The 17,910-nt window shown below is 40.1% G+C and overlaps 1 pseudogene; it reads left to right on the plus strand.

Annotated features, from left to right (window-relative positions):
• Positions 1 to 1,909: 1,909 nt before the first annotated feature.
• LOC134222024 (uncharacterized) overlaps positions 1,910 to 17,910 on the plus strand; it is a 24,387-nt pseudogene continuing 8,386 nt past the window's right edge.

A 17,910-nucleotide genomic window follows, 5' to 3' on the forward strand; every position in this document is an offset into this window, starting at 1 on the left:
GTTAGTTGGGATTACTCTCAACGACTTCAACACACCTCCATTAGCGTGCATCACCTAAATTCTTGAGATGTTACAATAAATATACTATCAAATAAAATAAATATTACAAATAATATGATCTCAGGCGCGCACTTCTTTTTAAGGGGTCGCAGGTGGATGAGATACGACTTCCTTTATTTACGATTACAGCCTCCCTTACAACGGCATTTTTGTTCACCTTTTGTTGTCACGCACAACCGGTTTCCTGATTTCGAACTTTCCTATGGAACTTTGATTGAATCCTCATGCGAGGGTTTCCGATACCTATTCTTCTTTCTTTTCAGCTATAACGTCAGCATATGTTGTGGGATTACTGCTCCTAGACTTTATCTCATAGCTCCGATATTCATCCCACGAATAACAAAGCAATGGAATGGTATTTGATTTGGTTAACAGAGCAGTTCCCCATACTTTGTTTTTGGATACCTGGCTTCTTTCGGGTATGGTTATGGCAGGAATCTCAAAGATGACCAATTACTTGACACAAGAAGCATGTATCCTTCAGTCCGTCCTAGATTTTGCCCTTTCGCGTATACTAAGTATACGTAAAGTCTATATGATCACTCCAAAACCGAACTTTTAATAGAAGGCTCGGAGACCAGTGGCGTAGCCAACCAGAGATAGTTTTAGGCACCAAGCCCCCAGAGACAACATTTTAGAAGAAATTTTTTTCCAACAAAAAAAAAGAACCCCTCCCCCAGACCAATTTTCTGGCTACGCCACTATCGGAGACCCATAGTGTTTATACACCAATCGACTCAACTCGACTAATTGAGGTGATGTCTTATGTGTGTATGTGTATGTATGTATGTATGTATGTGTGTGTGTGTGTGTACAAAATTGTAGAGACAAACTTTTTGTACTCATTATTATCCGATTTACTCGCAACAAGTTGCATTCGACATAAATTGACCCTTTTGAAAATTAGCCCGATCGGACATTGCGTTCAAGAGTTATTAAAAAACATTGTTTTTCTCCATTTTCACTAAGGTCCCTCCTTGGAAAACAAATTTAAAAACCTTTTTCTGCAAAACACTGCAATGCATTTGAATAGATGCAAAGAAATGTGAATTGATGGAAATAACTAGATCTATCTCTCCTAAAGTGCAATTTTGACTTCTCTCTTATGTGCTTTTCTTGTTTATTTTACACAATACACAAGAAAGGCACCATCCTCACTGGGTGAGACCTTCAGTTAAGCATTTTCTTTCCAAGTGGAAACATCCTGGACGGAGGAAAAGTTTTTCGGCCTCCATGTGTACAAAATGAAATCAAAAGGTACAGGTGTCTCATACCCAATTCCGAAGGGAATTTCTCTTGTACAACATAATCTACCTTATCAAATAGTTCGAGCACGAGCGACACGCTTTCATCTCTAACCTCAGGCGGCAGATTAAATCGTAAAACTTCAACCGACGTCCCACCTGAACAAAAAAAAAAAATCAGGATTCTTCTTCCGCATTCTTCCTCATCCGATTCCTGCATCGCATTACAGGAAACGAATTTGATATACAACGAACGATCGTGTAGCGTTTTTGTATAATGTGGATTTACTTGACCAGTGGATTCGAAGGTCGATTCTCTTGCTTCGGTAGATTGCCTTTTTTTACTCCTTGTCTGTCAAAACAGATGTCAAATCACCGAAAAAAGAAAGAAAATTGCGAGGGAAACACCAAAAAGCACGTGTCAAACTTGTCAGTCAGATTTTTACTATGAAAATGGGTGTGAAGGTGAAACGACGATTTTAATTGTTTTGTAAATATTTCCCCGTAAGTGAAATTGTGACTTGACCAAACACCCCACCCCCACCGTGGCTACGCCCCTGTCGTGAGTAAAAAAAGGTGAGAACTAAGGTGTATTAATGAGCAGGATGGACATAATCGACTACGGTCATGCTGTGGAGTCACCAACGCTGAATGAGGCTAAGAAGGCTCCAAATGAGCTGAAAACAGTAAAGCCGCTGGGAAGGGCGAGATACCGGTCGAGCTTCTCAAACTTGGAAGTGAGCAGCTGCATCAATCGGAACAGGGGAATTGCCCTTCCGAACTTCGCCAGACAAGAATTATATCGCATATTCTGTTTAACGAGCGGAGACCACTTGCGGAATTCTTTTTCGGCGAATACCAGGCAGGTTTTCGTGATGACCGATCAACGACGCATCAGATGTTTAATGAGCAGATGATCCTTGATCAATTCCACATGTACCAACTTCAACTTCTTCACGACAGCGCAATGACTCAATGATATAATCTGCATAATCTATATAGGTATAATCTATAGTAAAGATACATTTTGGGGACTTAGAGACTCACTGGTCAATTTGTAACAGGTTCCGAGTGTTCTGCAACTAGCATTGATCGACATAATAATTAGAAAAAAAAAATATTTGAGCTCTTTTAGTGTAATGCTCTTCACTGCCGTGAATCGCATGGGACGAATAGGAAACCCAGCAAAAGATGTCTAAGACTGTCTAGGAAGAGTTTAGTACTTTCCATTTTATTCCACACTACATATTATTATTTATACAGATACGTACATCGGCCTCAATTGGAGCAACAACCCGTCTTTTAGAATACAACACTTTAGCTGACTAACAAAAATGTTCTTAGTGAAGTGCCAAAATGTAATATGAAATTGCAATCTCGGACTACGTTATCCTACGAAGCCGAAGTTGCATATCTGAACTCCGGACTGCTATTGTTGACAAGCGACACAATGTTGTTGGGGCCCCGAGCTTATGTTTCGAAACAGAACAACCAAACGATAATGACCGATCAACAGAGCCTAAGACGCCAGTTCCAGAATTTCGTGAGATATTTTAATCGTTATTTCTTAGCAATCTTAAAACTACCTACATACTCTCTAACACATGGAGCTTGAGTTATTAAAAAAGTTCTATTATCACTTATTCTGCATCCGCCAAACTGGCTCTACACATTGATATGAAATCGAATTCCAATATGCGACAGCTGTATTTGCATTATACATTCCCCCTTTTTTTTGTCTATTTGTATATTTAGAAGAAGTACCACCGATGAAATTTTCTGCAACACTTATCAACAAGGCGGATTAAACCTTTTTTAGAACAAAATCTCGCCAGATATCGTACCACTTTGCCATGTATTTTTATTTCTACAGCAATAATAGAGGTTTCAGAAAACAACACGATTTCTTCGATAACTTGATAAAATTTTCCTATAAATCTAATACGCTTTAATCTGATTTCATTAGAGGAACATCGAATAAGACTGGCGATTATTGGGCTCTACAACAAGCCAGGCGAATGTGTATCGACGCTGCAACCAACTTGGTACCCAAGGAAGATATAGTAATATATCATACACCTGTAATTTACCCAAAGGTATTATTGGCAGAGGAATGAAACCATGTAGAACGATGCTTAAATTTTATAGATACTAAAATCCCAAGGCTTCGAATTATTTGAGTATTATTATCCATCAACAGGCTAATAAAAGCCCCAATGATCTTATTAACCTAATTTCTACTACTAATGATATGCATCTTGGAATAGATGCAGTTATCAAATAAATAATAAAAAGTAAACAAAATATTTAAATAAAAAAATGTATTGGCTTTATTCCATTTTCTTATAACACAATCTCTTTTTTTTACAATTAATTACATAGATATTATTTTGTAAAATAAACTTAATATATTATTTACGAATGCAAAACCAAGAAACTATCCACAAGCCTAAAATGCTTCCAACCAAGCCACAAATCTTAGCTATCATGCCTTGAAAAGATCCAACGTAATTAAAATCATTTTGTTTTACATAACAAACATTATCTTCATTATCTTCCAGTTCAATGAGGATTACAGAGCATATTTATATTTTTAATATATCTAGCAGAATCAAGAAACCAAAAACTCAAACATACATGCATGAACCAACAAACACACAGATGAGGTTACTCACATAAAAAGCTAAAATAAATGGCTCAGGAAGCATAGTCCAAGTGCAATAACGTCTATGTAATTAATGTAAATATAAGCACAGGTTTCTTTTTGATTAAGCCGAATCTGGATCAATATGTCGATCGAATCGCAAGCGGCGAGGTAATGCTACCTATAAACAAGAAAACAAAACAAAAACAATAAAGGAGAAAGAAAAAGAAATTTTGATTGAGGACTGTGTGCAAAATTTGAAAATGATAATTCGTAAAACAGAAGATCTATCTACTCTAGAAACAATCTAATTTACAACAAATGAGTTCTAATGAATACGATGATGTGTGCTGATTAAGTGGCTCAAATTAGTATGGGAAAAACTTTGTTCAATTTTTTGATGGGCCGCCCTCTTATTCGGTTCTATTTGATGTTCTGATGCTCTGGACAAAATTTCAATGGAATTGGTCAACGTTTGGGCAGTGCTAAACTCGTTGGAAGTTTATATATGGAAAAATGTATGCAGAAACATCCAAAAACGGTAAATTACACAGCTGGACTATACAACTTACGATGAAGAGCTGTGATACTCATTCAGATCTTGGAGAATTTAACCTGAGAATGTTATGCAGAAAACCGCGAGAAGATTCGAGTTTGCCCGGCTGAATTATTAGCATTTCTCTGCAATTGGGGTTTGAGCAAATTTCGTTTCTTTTGCCTTTGAAAAGAAATAAGGTCACCCCTTCAACACTGCAGTAAAATGCTAATATCTTTCGCATCAGCAAACTCTAATCTTCTCGCGGTTTTCAGCATAACATTCTGTATTTAATTCCACAAGAACTGAATGAGTACCATGGATTCTAGACCTTAAATTGTGCCGTCCAACTGCAAATCACTATTTTGGATGTTTCTACATACAACCATATAAACTTTCAATGAATTCAGCACTGCCCAAACGATGACCAATTTGGCTAAACCATTGTCCAAATATCAGAACGTCAAATAGAATTTCAGGTATCAGGGCAACCCATCAAAAAATTTGAAAAAGTGTTTTTTGAGCCACCTTAGTGCTGATTCATGATGAACAGCGAGCGGAAGAGTAACAAAAGATACTGACACAAGAACTACAACAATGTTAATGATTGCTAGATTGGTATTACATTTTAATTGGCAACTACTTATGCATATGTTGCATAAATATACATAAACTCGATTAGCAATCCTATAATCACCATAACCACAGATCGGCGGAGTAAAAGCAGACTGAAATGGCAACGTATGAAAACGTGATAATAATGATGGCAACACTTGCACTGTAACTTAGCATGTGCATAAAAACCTAGAATAATCCACCAGAAACGGTGATGGAACCTTTCTCGTGAATTATAAAATGTAATGAGAAAAACACTCCAGTAGTTTCCAATGTGCTTGCGAGCAAAGGCGGAAGATTACGAAATCAAAAGATGGTGAGTTCGATTCTCGATCCAGTCCAGGATGTTTTCAGGTTGGAAACTTTCTCTCGACACCTTGGGCATAAGTGTATCCATTGTACTTGCAACACAAGACTATATTCACGCATGCAATAGCGGGCATAGAAAAACTTTCAATTGATAACTGAGGAAATGCTAAAAGAGTACTAAGTTAAAAAGCACTTTGTGACGTTTGTCGGTTCCGAAACTTCCAATATATGTCAATATAGAGAATATATTGCTTAAGGTAGGTCTTTTTTTTACCGAAGGTGTTTAATTGTACCAGCACTACAGTGAATTAGGTCACACTGCCGAGTTTTGTGACAACAAAACCGCGTTGTGATAAATGTTTTAAATGACATCAGGAAAGGAGTCCTGCCAGAAAGAAGCAACTAAATGTGCTTATTGGGGACTTCCACATAAGGCTGAAAACTCGCTGAGCTGAACACGAAAGGCTGAAAAAGTTAAAATCTTACATAAGGCTGAAATAACAAAAAGCTCTCTTTTTCTTCTCCCATCCTTCATTCTTTCACCTTTCTTCTATCTTCCTTCATCACTCTGTCTTCTTTTTGCTTTTCCTTCTTCTCTTTTTGTTCTTTCTTCTTTCTTCTTTATTCCTTCTTCCTTATTTTTTGCTACTTGCTTTGCTTTTTCTCCCTTCTTTCTTCTGATTTCTTCCTTCTTTCTTCATCTGTTTTTCTTCTTCCTTCTTATTCATTCTTTTTATTGTTTAATTCTTTGTTCTTTGTTCCTAATATTTTATTCCTTATTCTATATTCTTTATTTTAATATCTATTCATTATTATTCACTACTCCAACAGAACAACTTATAATCCATCCAAAAGACAGAGATGATTTAGATTCGATGCCCCGCAACTTAGATAACGTACAAAGCTGGACACTACAGATGGTCGGCAAATAAAGAAACTCGTGTCCTTTCAACTGATCGATGTGTGCGATCAGTTATCAATTCTGCATGAGAGCATAAGCATGAGCATGATGTCCGTGCATTTTGTAGTTGCTACTCCGTAATGGATGGAACCAATGGATGGAAGCATGGGATTTACTCTAAAACCTCAATGTGCACAGTCCGAGAGTTAAATTATCGATGAAAGCGCTGGCCACGTCCTCACGCTCTGTCGCGGATGGGAAGGAATTGATGATCCAATAACTCGCCCACTGCAAATGAGAACACCTCTGCACTCTCGCCACGAGTTCATGCGGAATTTGATTAGAATCTGGGAGTTGGGTTCTATGGCAGATGTTAGTCTTGATTAACGGATTGCCAATATGATAGTAATGAAACGGTGGTATGTTACCTAATTGAATGTCAGGAAACGAGCTTTTTCGCTCATTTCGAATTCTAACAGTTGCCTGCTAGAATTAATCAAGTTGTAGATATAAGGAATGAAGAAGATAGGAAACGGTATGAAAGCCCATTTCCAGTTCTATCGATTAGTGGAAGAAATTGAACCCACGCCGTGCGATCAGTTATCAATTCTGTCCCATTTTCTATGCAGGGCATGGTATATACCCGATCAGGAATCCATAACAAAATTATAACTCAATTCTATCAATTGTTGTTGTTTAAAACAACATCTGTTATAATTAGATAATTCGATAAAAATGTGTCTTCGGCCAGTTTTATTTTATATCAAAATTATAACAACATTAGTTATGTATATTTTCACAAAAAATTGCCTACATTTTTTGATATTGGAAAAAAGCGAAGGTAATCACCTCCAGTATAACTTGAATCTATGTTCGATGTAGCTAGTACAGAGTTAATTGCCTAAATTATGGATGGAAATCTGGCGTTGCAGCGTACCACATTTTTGTACGTGATGTAGACAATTACCATGAAAGTAGATTTTTTCCTCATAATCATATCAACGGTTGTTATAATGTTGAAATGAAGGTAACAACCTCTGATATAATTATGTTATGGCTAGAGGGAATTTTGATATAATTTTTGTTATTTTAACAACTAACCAGCCAATTTTATAACACATTTACATTATTTTTCTGAAATAAATAACTCCTTGTTATAATTCTGTTATGCATTCTTGATCGGGTAAGGTGTCGTACCCTTAATCGTAAAAAAATTTCCATGATTTTCGCAACAACTGTGTGAAAAAGTACCAGTCAGTAGTTAAAATGGTCGAATACTAAGTGTTTGGATCTTAACGGATTGCTTATTTCGCAAACGGTCACATAAAAAGTGGCAATCTGAATTAGCATTAGCAAGCATTGAACAATTCGCATAAACTCGTAGGTGGTACAAGCCAAGATTATTGTATGAGAGTAACATCACTTTTATCCATTACTACAAATATTGATTTGGGACTAATCACTATCTTTAAGATGGAAGCAATGCACTCTCCAGTAGTCGAGATCTGTCCTGGCCACGTCCTTGCGAATCAGTACTTCGTTCAGTTACGTGCTAAACTTTGATATGAAGTCCTGCAAGATAAATTAGAAACATTGTATTTCTTACGTTTCAGTGAGATATGTCAGAAATACTAATTCTTATCTATAAATATAACTGATAGGAAACACGAATTTCTTAGAAAGGGTTTGGGTAAGTCACGACAGATGAAACGACTGTTCAACAGAAAATGAAATGGATTTTTTTGCAGGAATACCGTGACACTTAAAAATAAGCACATGGAGAAATTTCCATCTGACGTTGGCATGCCGAACGCGCAACAGGGAGAGTGACCCAAACATTGTCAACTCAACCGACTTTTTGGCTCAAAAGCGCGAAAGCTATGCGGACATCTTTGGCATGACAGAAACAAAGGCAAAGGAATGAGTAGTTCATCATGTAATATTTAGTGTTCTGACATTTTGATATCCGCAGGTAAGAACACAGTGAAGAAGATCGCCTCCTAGTAAAGTAGTCCTATGATTCCTGGAAGCACGAGGTCAGGGATACTCGACAAGCGACAAATCATCGACGGACTGGGCATGTCGGAGCCGAAGATCTATCAATCGCTCTCCAGCTTCGCTTCATCGCTCATCATGACTCGAGATCCGCATTCAATGCGTCTTCGCTGAACTCATCGGTAGAGGTCACCAACAACAGCACGATTGGGCTCAGCCGATGCAGACTATCGCCACAAATGTTGGCTTCGAAAGTGTAAGGACAAAAAATGATTGTTCTCCATACGTAATATTGCCGCGCATTACGCTGAACTTACCTTCGGTGAAAGGTAAGGGGTTGTTAACGAAGTTTATGGAACGGTTTGAACAATTTAAGTATACTGATAGTATTGAGAGTTTCTGAAATTTAAAACATCAACAAACGAGGTATCAATCATAGTTTCATACCAATCTTCAGAACATGCATGACTGTATTTAGCAAATATATTTTTTAGTAACCTCAAGTTCTAATAACACCGGAGAAAACCTAGGCAGACACGACCAAACAGTTGTAGAGTCCTCTAAGCAAAATTGATTGTTCCATAAAAACGGACATACAAGGAAAAGATCGATAAGATTGCGATGGTGATAGGTTAGTAGAAGTGATCCAGGTTATTGAGCCGGTAAAACCTACGGTGGACACTCGAGCGGCTGCCCCAATTGCCAAATCTACCGAAAAGTACCGATCGCCGACGAAGAGAACAAGAGGTCGGGCGGTGTACAGCGAGATGCCGCGGATGATGAAAAAGTGGAAGTCTTATGGAAGTAACTGAGGAAAAGGAAGAGATAGTTAAAGAAGAAGATAAGCTTCCGGAAAAAGATGTAGAAGTAGTGAAAAGGATAGATCAGTCGACAAAGATGATTCGAAGGGTTCCAAAGGAAAGATAGAATTAAGAATGAACTTTAGTGATTGGAGGAGCGAACAGGATGATCAGAACGACTCTGCGAAAGAAGAGGGTGACTGTTAAGACGAAGAGCCAGTTGAGAAGCCTCAAATCTGTGAATACTGCAACGAACTCGCATGATACGAGTTTGGAGAAGCCAGTTGATTGTTCACCCCAGTTAGCGTCATAGTGTCGTCAGGAACGACAATCAAGTATCGAAATATTCCGAAGAAGCAAAAGCGGGAGTTTATCGAGGTGACAAACGATCAACCGCGCCAGTGGCAACCATGGAAAAATCTTGAAAGCTGTATCAGTACGACAGCAGCGATATGTGTTGGAGATACTTCATTAAATTCATCGGACAAAACCCAGCATCGACCGAGAATTTCGATCGACCAATAAGTGCAAAGCAACGCATCCTGGATGAGCAACACGATCCAGTAAATCCGTGTGAGATGAAACAAGCGTGAATCGCCGTTAAAGCAATAGCGCAAGAATCTGTCGCCTAAGGACGATGACTGAAGAAGAAGAAACTTCCTGTTTCGATTTTAAGGAAGACGAAGAAGAGGAAGTAGTACTAAATAAGTCACCCGGAGATCACTTTCCAATAAACGTGACCCTTCGCTGGAATTGAGCACCAACATTGTAGATCCCATCCAGGAACAGAGGAACTGGAGCGTGCTAAGAAGGATGCTGGAACTTACGAACAAAGCAGAATCGCTGCTTTGGAAACTAGCCTACCGAGCTTGCTCGGAACTTCCTAAGATCTCAAATATCCCCTCCCGGGACCATCATCGTCTACGGAGACAACACCCCTCAAAGAAGAGATTGAAAGGAACCGTACTTTACGCCGAAGGAACGTTGTAAGCGTATCTTCAAGACGCGCAACAAAATAATCGAAAACGAAGCGATTGCGCAACAGTCAAAGCGATTGTAATGGATTTTGTTAAAAGTCCCACGAAGAAGAGCACAGAGCTGCTGCAACAAAGGGTCGAGACGAAGCTGAGTTCAGGAATCACCAACGACTACTAACGATGACTCACAGGAATCAGTTGTGTCAAACGAGCCAACTCGTTTGAAAATTCAGAATTCGCAGCGATCAAATCCAAGCGTACGAAAATTTCACAAGCAGAAAATATTCTGGCCCTGAGTGCTCAAGCAAACATTACACAGGAGTCATCGTTGGATTCTTCCAACGAATGCCGACCACGGAAGCGACTTCACCGGTGTCCATAAGTAAGAACAGTTGAGCTAAATTCGCTAAATCTACTGTTGAGATACACCCAGAGGTGGTCGAAGAGCACAAACAAATCGGTACACCAGTAATTGAAAAAACGATTGAAGAAAAGGCAAAGCCGGAATCACAATCACCCGTTCCAGAACGGTGCTGAGAGTCGTAAAGAAAGCCTCGAGCTTCAGGTTTCAGTTGAAACGCTGAGCTTCGGAAGGAATCGTAGAGTCGAACCACAATTACACCTTGAAAGTGTAATTCGAAAGGACGAAAGAAACTGACGTTGAACTGCGCATTCAGTTATTGAAAACCCAGTACAACCATGTCAATGCTGAGAAAATGGCGGAAGCACCAGAACCAGTCGAAGAAACTGTTGGGAACCACAATCCACCCATCGTAGTTTGACTCCCAAAGGGCGGAGGAAGAGAGGTATGGAGCTCAGAGCTCAGGTATGGTTGTGATTGAAGCACTGCTCGGCCATAGTTGCTGAGTCAGAAACACACACGTGCTTTGAGTGACTACAAAGGGCGAAAGAAGAAGGGTGTAGAGCTTCAAAACTCTGATAAAGCAGAAATGTCTATTTCAGTAAAGGAAATGGATACCTCAAAAATCAAATAAAGGAATCCGACTTTGGTGCGATTGGAGCCATAGCTCTAAGGCAGTAGTGTCGGAAGCAAATACACTCATAGAAGATGCGCCTGTCAAAGGAAGAAAGAAAGGGGCATAGCGCATAGCAGTTCAGCAGTTGAAAAGCCTAGTTCAGCTTCTCCGCAGTTGATAAAAATCAATGAAACTTCAAAGCAGAACGAAGAGCCAGAAGCAGTCTTAGCAGTAAGAATGCCGAAGGACCGAAAGAGAAGAGGCGTTCATCAGAGATCAAACGTGGATGAGGATAAGGAGCTCAACTCGGAACAAGTTGTAGAATCAGGAATAGATTCACGCGTCGAAGATGTGGTTCAAAAGGACGGAAAACACGAAGTGGAACCTATTAGCCCAGATATAGGGAGGTTACACAGGTGATTGAAATCACAGAGCCAGAGGCTCCTAAGACTCGAAGAAAGAGGTGGGCTTAAGCCCAGTGTTTAAACCCAAGCCTGCTACTGCCGAATTTGAAAAATGGTTGAGAAGATTTCTGAACCAGTCAGAATTCAACACCCAAGGGTAGAAGGAAGGATTTAGTGAGCTTCAAAGCCCAGATCAGAAGATTGATGACCAACCTTGTACCGGTGCCTCATACTGAAGAATCAGTCGACAAGGAAACGACTTCGGAGCCACATGCTGAAGTGCCGTATCTAAGAGTGAAAGAAGCGAAGTGGCGAAGGTGCACAACTTGAGCTCCCAGCGTCGACAACGTTTTGCAACTGTGGTTTTGAAAATTAACCGAACGACGCTGAAGCGGAGCTCAATCAGAGGTCCCCGACATCACACAAAAGCCGCAGAAGAGAGTTTCAGAAGTGGTTGCGCCGATGATAGTATCGAAAGCCCGCTCGAGGAAGCACCTAAACTAAAAGAAATATGCCTGGAAGTTAGGCACCCAAGGTAGAAAGAAGAGAAGTGATGAGTTTAACATTCAGAGCAGTTGGGCTGATACACTTCGGGTAGAGATTGAAAAACTAGTACAAGAGATTCCGAAACAAAACCACAGCCAGTTGTTGCAGATGTCACCCAGAATCGTAAGAAGCGAGGTATGATAGTTCAATCAATTGACCTTGATACTCCTAATAGTAACATCCGAGGCTGATGTGGCTCCTGATTCGGTAAGTATCAGCCGTTGGAGCCAAGGGCAGAAAGAAGAAAATGTGAATTGCGAAATGTCGATCTAGCGACGACCGATCTGATTCGCACGGTATTGAGAAACCGATGAAATTCCGAATTGAAGCACCCCAACCCGTCGCTGATACTGGTTCCAAGGTAGAAAGAATAAGGAAGAGCTCCAAAGTTAGAAGGTGCCTGTTGCAGGTCCTGTTACTAAAGTGTCTGAAAAATCAGAAGAAATATCGAAATTCCGAGTTTGAAACAGAATCAAACCTTGCAGAAGCTACTCCTAAGGGTAGAAAAGAAAAGCAGTGTCCTTCAAAGCTCAGATCTTCATCCTCGATACGCCTGTTTCTACACTGAGATTGGTTGAAGAACCAGTGAAGAAATTCCAGAGCCAGATCAAAACACCAGGCTTCCCAAACAATCGAGGATATACCCCAAAGGTCGAAAGAAGAGAGAGAAATTAAAAGCCCCTGAAGCGGTGGCTTTGGATAATGCAACTTCTGAAGCAAAAACTACCTGAAAGCCTAAAATCGGAACTCGCATGTATCGACATTGCTATTAATGAGGAATCGGAGAAGAAGAGCGATGGGCTTCCATCTGAACAGTTGACAGATGCTGAAGTGGTCGAAAACCGATGGAAGATATTAAAAACAGCAACTGAGCCACGTGCTAATGATGTATCTCCCAAGGTGCGAAGGAAGAGGTGGTGAGCTCGATAAACTCGATCGACTGTTTAGAATTCCTCGCTCGCGTCGAGGTAAAAATATCAAAGTTGATGAACCGTTATAGCGTCTCAAGAAGTCGAAACCTCGAAAGAAGAGCCGATTTGTGCCAACTCGTTTGAAAACATCGTAAATCTAAGCGGCCGAAGGGACGAAGAAGTAGTAGAGGGCATCTTTCAAAACCGAACAAGTCGTATCCTCAAAATCAGAAATAGTGTCGTCTGTTGTAGAGGAATCTAAGGAAGATACAAAAGTGGTCATATCTAAACGCTCAAAGCAGCCTAAGCAATCGTCGGCAGATTCAACCGCTGAAGATATTCCAATGTTACTGAACCAACTGTTTGTAGTTGAGAAAGTGGAACCCATTGCTCCAGCAACCTGATTCCACGCCTTCCATAAGCTGCAGCCCATCAAAATGATTATAAAATCCGGGCAGAAAATCAAATTCAGAATTGCAACGAGTCCACAGGGGTATCCTCAACAAAGAGGATGAGGTTAAAGAAACTTCCAAATCTCCTAAAAGCTCCAAGAGGAAAAGACACTGACTGAACCAGTGCCAGTTGAGGACTTACAATACCAACGGAGATATCATAGACTGAGAATGTGAAGAGCCCACCAAATCTCCCAAATACAAACGGCCGAAATTCATTCATGATCAGTCCAAGCCTACGAAAGATGATAAGGTTTCGGAAGAAGCATTACAAATTTGACTCCGACAGATCTACTACTGACACTGTTTTACAAATTGCGGAAGCTTTGATGATACATTTACCAGACGCAACTCCATTAAAGCCTGCCGTTGTTGACTCAGACAAGGTAGATCTTAAACCGAACAGTAGTTCGCCCGCACCAACGCAAAGACGATTAATCCTAGGAAGCGGCACCTTCAGACATTGATGAGTAGCCCTGAATTAGTGGAACAACCTAAACAATCGGAACCGGTTGAATCTGTTATCATTCCAGAGAAAAGAAACGTAAATTGATGAGGTTGTAGCGAAGTGGCGCCTGTAAGCACTGCCACAAACGAACCAGTCGTATCGGAAAAGAACCATACTCAGCGATTAGAGGAAGATAAATTCGACATCAACAACATCCCGATTGTTATGGATGATAGTGAACTTCTGGACGAATCAAATATTTCAACAACCACAAATACCCAACAGCCAATTGAAGAGACTCTTCAAATTCCTACGACGAAACACATGACTAAGAAAATGTTGTCGCAAAAAGCAGTAAGATCGAATCCGTTCGAAAACTACCTCAACAGGATTCCCACGAGGCACATCTTCTGGATTTGTCATCGATTCTACTAATCTTTCCGTTAAACCTACAGTAAACGAACAGTCATCTGCAAATCGGTTAATCACGAGACATTCACCCACAAATCGTGGAGCAACACAGTGGTACATTAGCAGCGTAGGACAGATTGTGATAACGCAAGGGCATGTCTTCACAACACAATCGCCCACTACTTCCACCGCAAAATCTAGTCAGCGGATCACCCAAACCCACGTAACTCCGGCCAAGGTTAGTAGAAGCATAGTTTCGTCCGTGAGTAGCGTGGTACCATCAGCAGTTCCACTTCCAAACCATCTCCTTCTTCTTCACCCACCAGTCATAGTAGTGCAGACGAATCGACTACTAAACCTCCTGTGAAGATATGCGTACAATCGCAGGAAATCCTGTACTCTCCAACAAAGTCGCGATCATCAACGTCGAAGTCAACTGACACGCCTATCAGTCAAGAAGACATTCTCTAGTAGTTCGTCGCAAAGAAACTTCTCGCGAAAAAGCACGCCGATATCAATTCACCTACCACTAGCGGTAAACCTCTATTCTCTACGTCCAAGGAGCTCCGATTACACCGCAACCCGCCACATCATCGGCAGTAGCTCAGGAAAAAAAGCACAAAGTCATCAAGATCTCGCCACAAAAGCTCAAAGAGTTCACACGATTAGGAATGGTAGAAGACAAAGGGCAGGGGAAAGTACTCACAATGTGGCATGAAGAAGAGTTCCGTCAGGAGCAGTACCAGTTGCAGAAACAGCAAAGATCACGGTCGGATGAACCTAAGAAACCATTAGGGCAGACTCGGTTGATGAAGAACCATCCACATCTACTCCAACCCCGCCTCCTCCAAGCGAAGCTACGCTGAAGTTGTGATAGCTGCTGCAGCGATTCTTCAGTGAAGGAAATCACACTCCAGTAGAAGCGAGAAATTTCCGAAGACGACGTCGAACAAAGTCTACAAAAATTGCATTGAAACTGATGCGTCGATGTCGGATGTGCTCGTCCTGCAGAGCCTTCATCCACCGAAGAGAATGAAGCCGATGCCACTGTGGATGAAACAGAAGCGGAGAGTAGCAACTTCGAAGGTACGGAAAGGAAGTACCTTCCCACTGCATTGAGGCTCTCGAACAATCGAATCTTCACCTGTCGTTGCTGGAAGCAACACCTGAAGCGTCCGAATCCGGTTCAAACGTGCAGGAATCGTCACAGCTAATTGCTGTTCCAGCAAAAACTTTGGTGGCCACCGAACTTATTCTATCTTTGTGCTGTCTCGAGAAGAGGGTTTCGTTCCGGTAAACAATGAACTGTTGTTGGTTCATCCAATCAATTGGTAGCCTCCCAGCATGCTTCCATCGAGACATTGTGAACCAGGCGGAAGTGTTAGAGATCTCAACGGTGTGACCAAGGAACGGTAGTAACGCAGCTGCAGCCATCGATGGGGAAGGTGCCATCGAAGTTGGGCACAAAATATTCTTTGAACACAGGATGGTCAGCAAATTATACTGACCAGCAAAGTTTGATGGCGCTGGCCGCCATGACACATCTCAGTTACTTACGCCCGATGGACAGCAGATTTTATTACAGGGTGAGTAACCAAACGGTGTTTTTGTAGAGCTTAGATTTTTAGTGCGACCATTGACTAGACTTGTACCTCAAGTGAATGCCTGCATATCTAGGTTCGAAATTAAAGTTTTAGAAACCAATCAATTTTGACACCGACTTACAAGATAAGACGTCCGACTAAACAGATCTAAAAAATTACCATTGAAAAATGTTATGCAGGACTTTTTTAAAGGAAAAATACTGTTGCGATGGGATTTTCCTGGCTCGATTGAAACTCTTCTGACAGCAGTGTCCATTACCAACAGCTTCAAAGCCGAAATTTATTTTTCATTAATAATTATTAAACCATATTTATAAAAGTAACTTACAATCTAGTTCCAATTCAATTTACAAACCACCGTATCCACCGCAACTACAATCAAATCTAATTCCCTCAGCATGATAGTGTTGTTAGTTTCACTGAACCTATCAACTCATCTTAACAAATACGTTATACAGGATTTTTTTTAATATGCTTAATAGTTTACCCACACTCATAATTGGATGAGATTAAAAGAAATATCGATTGAAGAATACCTACTAGAAAATTTGTCAGCTTGGGGCAATACTGTGAACTGTGTTAGAGACAATATTTGAAAGGCAGTGAGTGAAATCCAAATCTTAAATGCATCCACAAGTGCTTACAAAAAAATAGAATAATTTGGTTTAAATCGGGGACTTACACAAGGTTGAAACCTCAAAAGACTGAACACGAAAGGCTGAAAAGTGAACATCTTACATAGGGCTGAAACCCATAAGGCTGAAAATGGCGAGAAACAGATTTTAATGGAAGGATTCACATATGGTAAATGGGGACAAACGGAAAAAACCGAACTATTTGAAGATATTATCGATATTTGTATTGTTCGATATTAGTAGTTTGGCAATCTTTTAGGTGATTTCAAATGTGTTGAGGTGGACTTCTGTTTGATGGTTTATCTACAACTTGTGGTTTGTTGTTAGACAACGAATAACGGAGTTATAGCGCTAATTCAGTAGCTTTAACTAAATGATTGGAATTTTGTTATCATTTAGTCTAAGTTATTGAAACTAGTAACTCCGTTACTAGTGGAGTTCAAAAGAACCATTTGGCAGAGTGTAGAAAAACTTGAAGTCCATCATACATTTGAAATTCAGCTTCTAAAACAAATAACAACGTTACTAAATGATCGATAACATGACTCGTTTTTTTTTTTTTAATTTGATATGTGATCTGTAATTGGATCGTAATAGTGTTTTCATAAAATCAGAATGATATCATGGAATCAATTATTTGGTAAATGTTCATACATAATATCTTGAACATTTCACCAATCTTGTCCATGATTAGCCAGGATCTGATTTTGATGAAAACCACGGATTAGGCGATGACGATCATTTATCTTTACTCTTAATTTTAATTCTTCATTTTATTCAACGACTTAACTTGTACACCATCTTACGGTTGGAAATCATTGCATCAAACCATCCTTCCAATATATTTCAACCTTCTCATACTTTACAGCCTTTTGATACTTCCAGCTTTTTGAGACTTTCAGCTTTTCGAGATTTCAGCCTTTTGAGTTCAGCCTTTCCGTAGGGCACCACCGCACCAGTGACCTACAAAATCAACATTTCAAACGACAATTTTGGAAGTAACTTCATTCGTGCATAATCCTTTGAAATGCTAAAATGCAGGGCTCTTATATAAAAGTCGCGCGTTTCACGATATTCGCGAATTTCGCGGTTTTTTCTTTCTATTCGCAAAAATTGCGTTTTCTTCAAACATTGTCGCGAAAATCGCGGATTTATTATTTTAGGCTGAAAACAGATTGCCACTTTTCATGACGAGCTCGTTGGTCTAGCGGCTACCGCTTCTGCCTTATAAGCAGGAGGTTGTGGATTCAATTCCAGGCTCGTCCTTTCCTACTTTGTATTTCTATCTTAGCTCTTTCCGTGTTTCACGTTCTACCAAAACGATTCGTACTATTATAATAACCTTACACACAATTCCAAAACCTCCCGTGGCACATATGAGAGGTCGTAGAGTTCTCTGCACCTTTCTTCAGTAGTTCAACCAACCATCCTTCAGTCAGCAT

Source organism: Armigeres subalbatus, chromosome 3, assembly GCF_024139115.2.
Source record: "Armigeres subalbatus isolate Guangzhou_Male chromosome 3, GZ_Asu_2, whole genome shotgun sequence".
NCBI classification, from domain to species: Eukaryota; Metazoa; Arthropoda; class Insecta; order Diptera; family Culicidae; genus Armigeres; species Armigeres subalbatus.